Below are 13758 nucleotides of genomic sequence, written 5' to 3' on the forward strand. Positions count from 1 at the left end.
AACATGTCAGTTCTATTTTCTATATTTTGCGGTGCCACTTTCATGACCTTTGTGAAAAATAGCTAAATTTATCTATTTCACGAAGCTTCCTTCCTTTCCTTTGTGAAATAACAAAAGCTTCCTTCCTTATATGTCATAGGTGGGTTAACATGCATAATTGGTAGTTAACATGTTGTGATTAATATTTTTGCTATAATAATTTCAATAATCTTTTATGTTCCTAAGGATGGAAAAAAATTGATGGTAAGGAGAACTTTGTGTGGTGAAACAATTGATGAAGAATCTATTGGCTATTTTCACACAATTAGGTTCATGGATAGTTTAAGGCCCCATAAGATCATATTTTTAAAGATAGATAAGAGAAAGAGAAAGATGAACCCCACATTTCCTTGTATGTCTCTTTATCTCCCTTACCCATATCTCTCTCCCCCTCACTCTCTCCCTAATCTCTTCACTCTCTTTTCCTACTATTGCATATCTAAGATACAACTTCCTTCAAGTTAAAAATCTCCAATACATGACCAAATACAACCATATTAGAAACTACTTAACAACTCATTTTTCTTCTTAAATGGAAAGCATATTTGGACACCTTAATTAGAGTTGGTTATGAGATCACCATATGTTGGGAAAATTCAACAATCTATTCTTCTTCTTTATTGGAGAGGATATCTAAGGGACCTTTGTGTGTGTGTGTGTGTGTGTGTGTGTGTGAGAGAGAGAGAGAGAGAGAGAGAGAGAGAGAGATGGTACTACTCTTACATCATTGCTTCTCTCTTATTTAAGGTTTATGGTTATAGAGTTTTATGTGTGTGTATCTAAGAGAGATGAGGGTATTTAAATAGAAAAAAATAGAGAGAAGTGAAATTATCTAAAAATAATTGAGAGTAATAAGGGAGAAATATACTCTCTCTCTTTCTCTCTTTCTCTCTATTTTCCTATATCTGATTATTAATGAACTTGTCTAAACGTCTACACATATCTCCCTTCCCGCTATCTCTACATCTCTTTATATCTCTATATCTATGTCACAATGTATAGATTAGGTTTTATAACTAAAGAGAGTGATAGGGGAGAGGGTTAAGGGCCTAGGGATTAAAGTATCTGGTGCTAAGCAACTATTATGTGGTTTACAGTTTAAGGTTGAGGGTATCTAATGTCTACACCTCCCAACCTCTCTCCCTATCTACCCCATCATAGAATAAGATTATGTAGAAGTCAATATATTACATCATTGTAGATAGGGATTTATACATGGGTATATACATCTCCTTCCCCCTCTACCACTCTCTCCCTATTTAAATTTGCTCCCTCTTACCTATCACTCTATCCCTCTTCTCCATCACTCTCTCCCTCTCTTCCTCTCCCCAACCTCTCTCCCACAACATCCTACCATACACTATCTCTTTCCTCCATGATCCCTTTAATGTATTTCTTTTCTCATCTCTCACTCTCTCCCTCTCTCATCCATCATCCTACTAAAGTGAATCTAAAGTTAATGAATAGCACATGAAATGGGATTTTCTTGTACACACACACACACATATCTACTTATTTATGTTTTCCTATTTGTCTATATCTCTCATGATAAGTTCCTATTGGTTTCTTTGTTATTAAACAAGAGACGTTTGATCTATTTCTAATGTCTTGATATATTTTGAAGACCTCTTTCTCTTGTATTTAATGAAAACATTCAAAAAATTTGTCTTCTTCAATAGAAAGAATATCTAGGGAACCTTTCTTGGAGTTGGTTATGAGATATGGTTAGAAAGATGGGTAATTATTTGGATAGGTGAGAGACCAAGGGGGACACAACTAAGGTTATGGTTATGGATACAATAACCATATCACACTCTCTTTCTCTCTACCTCTTCTCCTTATCACTCTCTCACTCTCTCCCCCTATGTCCTTACCACTTTATTTTCTATCGCTACCAGTTGTACCATCAATCTTCCCATATAGAATAGAGAAAGAGAGGCAAGGAGGGTGGGGAAAATATATAGGGGGAGAGAAATAAGGTAGGAGGAATCCTATTTCTCACTATTTAATATTTTCCATTTCATTTTATCTATCTCTATATCTACAACTCTCTCCCTCTCTTCCTCTCCCTAACCTCTCTCCCTCTTTCCCCCATCATCCTACCATACACTCTCTCTTTCCAATTATCCCTTTCCCCTCTTTCTTTAGCCATCTCTCACTTTCACCCCCATCATTCTACCCTACACTCGCTATTTCCTCAAAGGTCTTTCTAGTGATTTTTGGCTTTATCCTCTTTGGAACTTCCTCTTTCCCCATATCTCTCTATCACTCCATAAATATCTTTATCTCTTTAGTATACTTTTCTATCTCTTTATATCATCCTCTCTCTCCCACTCTATGTCTCAAGGTATGCATGCCTCTTTTTCTTGAATTTGTAGATAGGATTAAGAAAACCAAAGAAATGATCTAGGAAATGAGTCAAAAGAGGGGCAGAACATAAAATAGAGAGATAGAAGTAAATAATACACACAACTCCGTCACTCACCCATAACTATAAAATACACACAATAACACAAACTATTTGTTGCAAAATAGCGCCAACCATCTTAATTAATTTGAGGTGAAATCAAATGATAGAAAAGTAAACACCTTTCTCTTTTTCTATACCTCTCTCTCTTTCCTTTCCCATAAGGAGTGGATATGATATCACTTTCATAAGGTTGAATTACATGTCCAAAAGTTTTAATTACATGTCCACAATCTTCCTCTTTGACATTGATGGTAACACCTTAAGTTAGCATGCAATCCAAAAGTGTTCTCTCTAAATTTCACTATACAGCTCCCTCTGTGTTAAGTAGCAATGTGGATCTTCATTAATATCCTTCATTTCATTCTTATTATCATCCATCATCCATATCAAACCATCAACAATGTTAGAGTTGATTCTCCATGCTTAATGCTTATACGAAATGTAATCATCAATTTCCAATTTCCTCTTTCATTCTATACTTCTCTCCCTTTCCTATATATATATATATATATATATATATATATATATATATATATATATATATATATATATATATATATATATATATATATATATATATATATATATATATATATATATCCCTCTATTTATTTTTTTAGTTAGTTGTCTCCTCCCATTCTCACTCTCCCTCTCTTTCCCTTATCTCTCTCTTCCTATCTCACTCTCTCCCTCTTTTCCCTCCATGGTTAGAAAGATGGGTATGTCATTCCCTCCATACTACTTTCCCCCTATTTCTATTCTCTACCTATTTACCATCCCTTTCTCCCTCTTGCCCATCTCCTTATCTCTCTCTCACTAGGGTTTTTCTTATTCCCACTTTGGGTCATTCCTATTGGTATTTTTCCACCAATACAATATATCTGCCATCACCAAATCATAGACTCGTGGATATAATTATACTCTTGAAAGCTCAAAGGGTTGAATACTTGAATGCTCATGTATGGTTGATGAAGATCTAATTCCTCGATGAACCACTCCACTAATGAAGAAATAAGATATATCTTGAGGGGAAAGTGCATAAATGATTAAGACTCCTAGGAACACATGGTCTCATGTGGTTGGTCAGAGGGGGTCATAGGGTTTAGGGATTATGGCCAAGTATATAGTTTAGAGATTATGAATTTATAGAACTTGGGGTTCTAAGAATAGGTAGGGTTTAGCATTTCCCTATCCCTCTACCCATCTCTTCCTTCAACTTCTCAAATTAAATTAGAGAATAATTTATTTTCCCTAAAGCTTGTGAAATCAACATTGAACCCTAAACCCTATCAAGAAAGGGCGAGGGAGATATAAAGAGGTGATGTGAGAAAGAAGAGGAAGATAGGGGTAAGGGTTTTGAGTAGGGAGGTCTAGAGAGAGGAAGATAAATAAAGAGGGGGTAGATACATAGGGATTTTTATGTGAGTATATTACCTCTAGATAGATAGAGAGAGAGAGAGAGAGAGAGAGAGAGAGAGAGAGAGAGAGAGAGAGAGAGAGGCATAAGAAGATATGGAATGAGAGGTAGACATGGAGGGGGTGAGAGACTAAGGGAGAGACATGATAGAAAGAACTTGAGAGAGAGACTAAAGAGAAAGCTTGTGATATTCAACTTTTAATCAAATAATATCTTTACTCACAAAGGTCCACCTCTCTCTAGCTCTCTCTAAACCCTAAAAGTACTAAAGCCAAAAACCCTAAACCCTATAACCATAAACTCTAAAATCTAAGTAATTTCTCCCTCTTCTAGTCTTAATCGATTTGATAACTAATCTAAGAAATTTTTAATGGGCTGGATTCTTTTCTGTGGGTTAACACGCAATTTTTTGGGGGCTAACATTTCGTGTTAACCATTTTTGCTATTTTGCAAAATGATTGTCATGCCCTTTTCGAAATAAAGAAATTCACTATTTTGAAAGCCTTTCTTTCTTGCCTTTCTGAAATAGCGAATTTCTCTATTTCAGAGAGCTTCTTTCCTTGCCTCTACAAAATAGCGACATTGAGTTATGATAAATGGGCTTATGCTAGGTGGTGGTGGGAAAACTTGCATGTTCTCCCCATTTTTGTTGACCCGCAAAATTATGAAATTGATGCTGCCTCTTCCACTATGCATTGGGAAATGTGTCAACCAAAATTTTGTGCCATGTGGCATTACTAGGAAAACATTTTGTGTTACCCCATTTTCACTCCTAGCAAAATAGTGAAACTAGTTAGGCTCTTACATGTGGCAAGGTTTACATTGCATGTTATCTCATCTCACAATTTCTTTTGTTGATTGTGTAACTACCTCTAATCAATAGAGTCTTGGTAGATCATCATGTGGTGATGAAAAAGAAGATAAAGAGATTAAGCATCAACTAAGTGTAGGAGTCATAGAGGTGTTAACACGTGTTTTAGTAGGGGTTAACATTTCATGTTAACCATTTTCGCTATTTTGGAAAGTGATTGTCATGCCTTTTCCGAAAAAGTAAAATTCGCTATTTCGAAAGGCTTCCTTTTTTGCCTTTCCAAAATATAAATTTTTTCTATTTTGGATATCTTCATTCCTCGTCTCTATTAAATAGCGACATCGAGTTATGACAAGTGTGCTTGTACTACGTAGCGGTGGGAAAACTTGCGTGTTATCCCCATTTTTGCCATTTCACAAGGGTCATTTTTGGTGACTCACAAAATCCTAAAATTGATGGTGCCTCTTCCACCAGACATTCGCAAATGTGCCAACCAACAGGTTTGTGCCACTCCTCTTTCCTTCCTATATATCTTTATCCCCTTCTCTTGTTCTTCATATTTGTTGTATCTCCCTCTCTCTATTTATAATGTCTATGCCTACTTATTTATGTTTTCCTATTTGTCTATATCTCTCATGATGAGTCCCTATTGGTTTATTTGTTATTAAACAAGAAATTTTTGATCTATTTCTAATGTCTTGATCTATTTTCAAGACCTCTTTCTCTTGTATTAAATAACATCATTCAATAATTTTGTCTACTTCTTCAAAAGAAAGAATATCTAGGGAACCTTTTTTGGAGTTGGTTATTAGATATAGTTAGAAAGTTGGGTATGTCATTTCCTCCCTACTACTCTCCCCATATTTATATTCTCTACCTATTTACCATCCCTCTCTCCCTTTTCCCCATCCCTCTTTCCCTCTCTTCTTGTCCCCAACCTCTCACCCTATCTACACCATTATCCTACCATACATTCTCTTTTCTCCATGATCCCTTTCCCCACTTTATTTATCTGTCTGTCACTCTCTCCCTTTCTTCCCCATCTCTCTCTCTCTCTCTCTCTCTCTCTCTCTCTCTCTCTCTCTCTCTGTCTCTCTCTCTCTCTCTAGGGGATATAAAAGAGTAATAAGAGATTAAAGAGAGGTATTATTTGAGGGATTTAGAGACCTAGGAAAAAAATTGGTAATTATTTGGTAATTTTGAGGTATCATTTCTTTGTTGTATGTATTTATAATAGGAGATTTTGTTTGATTAATCTTTTATCTCTTTTGTTTCACCTTGATGGGTATAATGAATGCATGAGGAAAAGAGTAGGAAAGAGTAAAAATGGAGAAAGGTGAAAGGATTTAAGGTTTAGAGATTATGGTAATACGATTTAGGGTTATATGTACTAATATATAGTTTAGACCTCTGGGCTGGATGGTTTAGGAAGTTAGGCTTAGGTAGGCTTTAGGTTTTAGGGGACCAAGAGATGGGTATGTGGCCCAAGATTGGGTAAAACCACTTTTAATCTTTGTGTATTATATTCAATTTAAGTATGCTTTATTCCTTTGTAGTATTGGTTATGGTTGTATATGAATTGGATGAGATTTACTCCAAGAATAAGATAGATGTACAAGTTAATATATTACATCATCATAGAACTAAATGTGTGAATCCTGAAACACATGAGATGTAGTTCACCTTAGTACTTCATACTTACAACCGAACCCTATTGAGGTGCACACAAGTCTCTTTTAACTAAAGAGAAAGGTTGTGATATCCAACTTTCAATCAAATAATAACTTTACCCACAAAGGTCCACCTCTCTCGCTCTCTAAACCCTAAAAGTACTAAAGCCTAAAGCCCAAAACCCTATAATGACAATCTTTAAAATCTAAGTCATTTCTCCCTCTTCCCCACCTCTCTCCATGTCTCACTCCATCCTTCATATCCCTCTCCCTCCTCCCCTTCCCCCCCTCCCCCCCCCCCCCCCTCTCTCTCTCTCCCCCTCTTTCTCTCTTTCTCTACACCACAAGCCCTAAAATTTAAATTATTTCTCCCTTTCACCCTATAATATTTTCTCTCTCTTTCTCTCTCCCTATGCAAGTTGTATCTTCCCTTGATGATAGGGTTAAGGTTAAATATTGATGGTACAAGGTCTAGGGAACATAAATAATTCACTAATTCAAGATAGCATATAAATAATTCACCAATTCAAGATAGTATATAAATAATTCACCAATTCAAGATAACATATAAATAATTGACCAATTCAAGATAGCACATAAATAATTATCAATGGTAACACAAAACCATCAAGCCTTTGTATTTGAAATCTATAGGATGGTTATTGTCTTTGTTTTGAGAATGATCTCCAAAATTTATTGTTGGCCATTTTTGCCCCCCATTCAACCCATCCCTGATAACCGATCTAAGAAATCTTCAATGGGTTGGATTCTTTGTTGTGGGTTAACACATAATTTGTCAAGGGTTAATATTTTGTGTTAAATATTTTTTCTATTTGGGAAAGTGATTGTCATTCCCTTTCTAAAATAGTGAAATTCACTATTTCGAAAGGCTTCCTTTCTTGCCTTTCTAAAATAGTGAATTTCAGTATTTCAAAGAGTTTCTTTCCTTGCCTCTACGAAATAGCAACATCGGGTTATGACAAATGGGCTTGTGCCATGTGGCGATGGGAAAACTTGCACGTTATCCCCATTTTTGCCATTTTTCAAGGGTCATTTTTGGTGACCCGCAAAATTGTGAAATTGATGTTGCCTCTTCCACTGTGCATTGAGAAATCAACCAATAGGTTTGTGTCACATGGTATTGGGAAAGCATTTTATGTTATACCATTTTTTCTCCTAGCAAAATGGCAAAACTAGTTAGGCTTTTCCTTCCTTATATGTCATAGGTGGGTTAACACGCACAATTGGTGGTTAACATGTTGTGTTGTCCATTTTCATTCGCAATGCCACTTTCATGCCCTTTGTAAAAAATATTAAATTTTTGCTATTTCACAAAGCTTCCTTCCTTGCCTTTGTCAAATAGTTTCACTATTTCGCAAAGCTTCCTTCCTTATATGTCATAGGTGGGTTAACACACATAGTCAGAGGTTAACATGTCCTATTGTCCGTTTTCTCTATTTTACAGTGCCACTTCCATGCCCTTTGTGAAATAACAGAAAAAATTTATTTCGTGAAGCTTCCTTCCTTGCCTTTAGCAAAGATTCCTTTAGTATATGTCATAGGTGGGTTAACATGCACAATTGATAGTTAACATGTTGTGTTGTCTGCTTTCACTATTTTGTAGTGCAACTTTCATACCCTTTGTGAAATAGAAATATTTTGTTCTTTTGCAAAGCTTTCTTCCTTGCATTTGTGAAATAGAGAAGTTTTTCTATTTCACAAAACTTCCTTCCTTATATGTCATACACGGGCTAACATCCACAATCGATGGTTAACATGTCATCTTGTCCATTTTCTCTATTTCATAGTGCCACTTTCATGCCCTTTGTGAAATATAATTTTTTTGCAATTTCAAGAAGCTTCCTTCCTTGCCTTTACAAAATAGAAAATTTGTTTTGCTATTTCACAAAGCTTCCTTCGTTGCCTTTACAAAATTGATGTAGGAGCATCTTGCATCCAAAATAAAGGGGGAGCATGTTGAATGTAAAATTTAAAATTAAAAAAAATAAAATAAAAAATTGTGGAGGAGAGAGAAAGTGACGAAAATAGAAAGAAAAATTTAAAAAAATAGAAAATGGAAAAAAGGGAGAAAAGAGGAATTTCTATTTTCAAGGTGCATAGGTGGCATAAATAGAAAAATAAGAAAAATAGTTGTCATTCCATTAATCGAGGTGTGTAGGTGAATCTTAGAAGCTTTTGGAAAGTTCCTTAAATCATTCATTTAATATTTGTTGTGATCTATAAAGGAAATGTAATTTTCCTAATTGGACCACATGGTGGTGCTTAGTTTTATTTAGGTGGAATTCTAGAAAGTTGTGGATAATGTAGAAGGTTGTGGATATTGTAGGTGGAATTCTAGAAGGTTGTGGATAAATCATGCATTGGGTGGTAAGTGCCTATTTAAGCAAGGCATATGAGCATTTCTAATCAAGCTTGGGAAGGTGAAAGCTTTGGAAGGTCAAGTAGAAGTTCTTGGGTGGAAGCTTTGGAGGAGAAGGCTCTTAGTTGGGAAGTTCTTCTTGGTGAAGCTCTTGGTGTGAAGACTCTTATTTGGGATTTCTCTTATGTTGAAGAATTTGTAAACTTCTTTTTGAAGAAGTCATATCTATGATATCATCTTGTGGATGTTGTAAGAATTTTTAAGTATAATAAAATTGTTTGGGAAGCATTTTGTCTCTCTTTGTCTCCATATTGTTGCACTCTTGGTTATGAGTCGGTAGGGTGGTGTGGCCCTTCATCAAGTGGTATCAGAGCGGGAGTTCTTGAGTGTGTGGACAGATCGTCGAATGTGAGGCCGTTTACACCAAGATTTGCAAAGAAGGTTGATCTTGTGGCTGATTGATCTTTTAGATTGGTGGATTTGTTGCTTGGGGTTTGCTAATTTTTTTGGAAGATGCCTCCAAGAAGATTGGACCCTAAGGAAAATGATGACCTTAGTGAAGCTATGGAAGAAAGGATCTTAGAGAAGATAAGAGCAGAGCTCAAATCAAAGATTACATTGATGAAGAGTGACATAATTGTTGAAATTGTAAGTGCTTTGGGTGGTGTACCTAGGCATGTGGGTACTGAAGGCAGTTATGACGAAGTTGCCGAAGACTTTGAAGCTGCTAGTGAGGATAGAAGTGATTGTGAGGAGAGACCTAATGGAATTAGGGCTAGTTAGTTTGCTCGACCTGGATCTCAGTTGAAGCTGAAGCATAAGATGGAGGTTTCTAATTTTTCAAGTACTTTGAATCTTGAAGACCTGATTGATTGGATTGGTGAATTAGAGGACTACTTTGAGCTTGAGGGTATTGAAGATCCATTGAGAGTAAGGTTGGCACAAACTAAGTTGAAGGGACATGCTGCTCTTTGGTGGAAGGAACTACAAAGAGATAGAGAAGAGGAAGGTGAAATGAAGATGACTAGATGAAAATTGATGGTGACTAAGTTGAAGGCTAAGTTCATTCCTGCTGATTATGAACTTGAATTGTTTAAGAGGTTGCAGAATCTGAAACAGAAGGATATGACTGTGAAGGATTACACCAAGGAGTTCTACAAGTTGACTATTCGATCTGGGCATAGAGAATTGTCAAAGGAGAAGGTAGCATGGTACATTAATGGTTTGAGATTCAATATTCAGGATGAGGTTGGTATGCTAAATATTTCCTTAGTTGAGGATGCTTATCAGTATGCTTTGAGAGCAGAGGAGAAGCTAAAGAGGAAGAATCAAGGTAGTTCCCAAGCGAAGGAGAAGCAAGATAGTTCGGTACAAGCTAAACCAAAAGCAAAAGGTGAACCAAAACCTATTGAACAAAGAAGAAAGATAATTGTTTCAAGTGTGGTCAAGAAGGGCATAGATCTTTTGAATGTTCTATTGGTAGGACGGCTACTATTGTGAATGAGGTTGAAGTCCAAGAAAGTCAGCCTGAGGAAGGAGAATTTTTTTTGTCTTGGCGAGTACTAATGGGTAAGAAGACATTGGATTCTTGTTAGAGGACTAGTTTGTTCAAAACTTGTTGTAAGTCTGGTGGGAAAATCTGCAAGGTGATTATAGATGGTGGTAGTACTGATAACCTTGTTGCTGAGGAGATGGTTCAAAAACTTGGTTTGAAGAGATTAAGACATCCTTGTCCTTATAGGATTGGCTGGTTGCAAGGTGAGCATGCTTTGGAAGTGAGGGAGCAATGCCTTGTTGATTTCTAGATTAGGCAGTATAAGGATCAAGTATTGTGTGATATTGTGGATATGAACAGTTGCCATGTATTACTTGGTAGACCTTGGCAGTATGATTGCAGGGCTATGCATGATTATGTTAGGAATGTATTTACTATTGAGAAAGGTGGTAGGAAGTTTTCCTTGATTCCTTTGCAGAATGAAGCGCTTGGTAGGAGAAACCTGAGTATTGGCAGTCGAGTTGAGTTGGCAGATTTTGAGAAGATTGAAAATTAGCGTGGGAAGCATACCTATGGGACACTTGTGGTGGATGTGAAGGAGAAGAAGAAAAACAAGGGAAAGAGTGTGCAAGTTGAAGATTTGGAGGACATATATGTAAAGAACCAGTTTGGGATTTATGCACTGAATCCCAAAAGATATTCTTCCAGTTATTAGAACATCTTTTCGGACCTGGGGAGTCTGATGCAGGAGCATCTTGCATCCACAATAAAGGGGGAGCATGTTGAATGTAAAATTAAAAATCAAAAATAATAATAATAATAAAATTTAAAAAAAATTGTGGAGGAGAGAGAAAGTGACGAAAATAGAAAGAAAAATTAAAAAAATAGAAAATGGAAAAAAGGGAGAAAAGAGGAATTTCTATTTTCAAGGTGCATAGGTGGCATAAATAGAAAAATAAGAAAAATAGTTGTCATTCCATTAATCAAGGTGTGTAGGTGAATCTTAGAAGCTTTTAGAAAGTTCCTTAAATCATGCATTTAATATTTGTTGTGATCTATAAAGGAAATGTAATTTTCCTAATTGGACCACGTGGTGGTGCTTACTTTTATTTAGGTGGAATTCTAGAAAGTTGTGGATATTGTAGAAGGTTGTGGATATTGTAGGTGGAATTCTAGAAGGTTGTGGATAAATCATGTATTGGGTGGTAAGTGCCTATTTAAGCAAGGCATATGAGCATTTCTAATTAAGCTTGGGAAGGTGAAAGCTTTGGAAGGTCAAGTAGAAGTTCTTGGGTGGAAGCTTTGGAGGAGAAGGCTCTTAGTTGGGAAGTTCTTCTTGGTGAAGCTCTTGGTGTGAAGACTCTTATTTGGGATTTCTCTTATGTTGAAGAATTTGTAAACTTCTTTTTGAAGAAGTCATATTTATGATATCATCTTGTGGATGTTGTAAGGATTTTTAAGTATAATAAAATTGTTTGGGAAGCATTTTGTCTCTCTTTGTCTCCATATTGTTGCACTCTTGGTTATGAGTTGGTAGGGTGTTGTGGCCCTTCATCAAAAATAGAGAAATGGGATAACACGAAGGTTATGGAAGATACCCTAATGTGTTAACCCAATTAGTAAAATAAATTATGGGATGGGATAACATGGAGTGTTAATCCTACTATGTGGAGAAACCTAACTTGTTTGGCAATCACTAGAAGGAATTGCAGGATGAGATAACAGGCAATGTTAATCCTAACATGTGGAGAGGCCTAAATTGTTTCACCATTTTGATATGAAGAATGTCTACTGAAATAGAACCTAACCAGGTAGAGAAGACTATAATTTGCATGGGTTCTCGTAGAAGATAGTGTTTAAATGAGGAAGGTGAAGATATACATAGGCAAGGGAGTAATAGTGTTCTCTTAGTAAATAATTAGCAATAAAGTATCCAATAAAAGCTTAAGACATTGGTGAATAAGAAATAAAGATAATGAAAAATATGATAGAGAAGCATAAAGATGTAGAGAGGAGGAAGGGAGAGAGCGTGGAGTGAATTTTTTTGGAAGAAGTATAAATAAATAAATACAAATATATGAAGAGAAAGAGAGGATGAAAGAGATATGTGGGATAAAAGAGTACGTGTATGGTAAGATGATAGGGGGGGGGAGAGAGAGTGAGAGGTGGGTAAAGAAAGAGTATGTATTATGTATTTCAACAAATATATATTATAATATTGATATATGAACAATTAATATTAGTATTACAACTAATGGTATCCAAAGTGAAGACAACATGTAATGTTATCCAAAGTTTATTGCTAAGAAGTCATGTTACCCCCCTAAGCTTTGTGCCTCACTTTGTTGTGTAGTTCTACCTAATGCTTTGTAGCTTAGCTTGTGGATGTGCAAGGTAAAGGTGGTGAAATGATTTGTTTAAGACATGTTTAAGGATTATTGATGAATTATAGTGTGTTTCTCAATATATTTTAAGAAAAAAATTCAAATTTCAATTAAAAATAATATTTAAGAGGTTTCTTAAAAATAAGAACAAACTTTACCACTCGTGGGGCCACTCACTTCACAATTTGTTCCACAAATTTTTTAGCAATTGTTGCTAAAAAGAAACTAATCAATAGCATGAGGACCTTCCCTTAGAAAGAATATTGAACTTAAGTCTCAATAATCCAAGGCTATAATAGCATAATGTACATATTGATTTATTTTTATATAAGGGTACATGTGGTTTAGGAAGGCGATTTTATGGATACATATTTGGTAGGCAACTTGCTTGGAAGATCACTAGTGAAAAATGTACTATTTTGGGGGAAATCAATGGCTAAGTAAGCAAAATATTACTTATCCAATACTAAGGAAAAAACACTCTAATAAACATGATTTTACTACATAGATTATGCTCAGACATTGGAGTAAAATTCATGGTAATAAGGATCAATTGTGTACTAGAGTGCCACAATATTAACAAAGATCCCTATGATCTTTTATGCTTGCATGAAGGATATGATGTTTAGTTTCACTTCACATTTTACATATAATGAAGAATAGAAAGGTACAAATTTAGAAGTTTAACACCTTGAAAAGTGTTGTTGATTCATTGACTTCAAAATTCAAATTCAAAATCATCCTCTAACATATCAAATATGCACTTACATGGCTAAACCACACATTGAAAATCATCCTCTTTAGAATCCAATTCAATATTATTTTAATTTTTACATTAATTATACTAATTTATTAATCCTAACTCATCATCCCTATTTGTCATTGTGATTCAATAGTTTACCTAACATATTTTAATTTATGTAAGTAATTTATTTTTTCTTACACTTCTAAATGAAATAAATATTGAATTTTAAGATTTATGAATGTAATAAATCATTAAACTATCATTTATTTTTTGCCATAAATCTATCAATTGTATTGGTATTGTTATAATAGTATATTTAGTTTAAACATACAGATCAATATTATAAA

Source organism: Cupressus sempervirens, chromosome 4 (assembly GCF_028749045.1).
Source record: "Cupressus sempervirens isolate cs-2001-9-10 chromosome 4, ASM2874904v1, whole genome shotgun sequence".
Taxonomy (NCBI): Eukaryota; Viridiplantae; Streptophyta; class Pinopsida; order Cupressales; family Cupressaceae; genus Cupressus; species Cupressus sempervirens.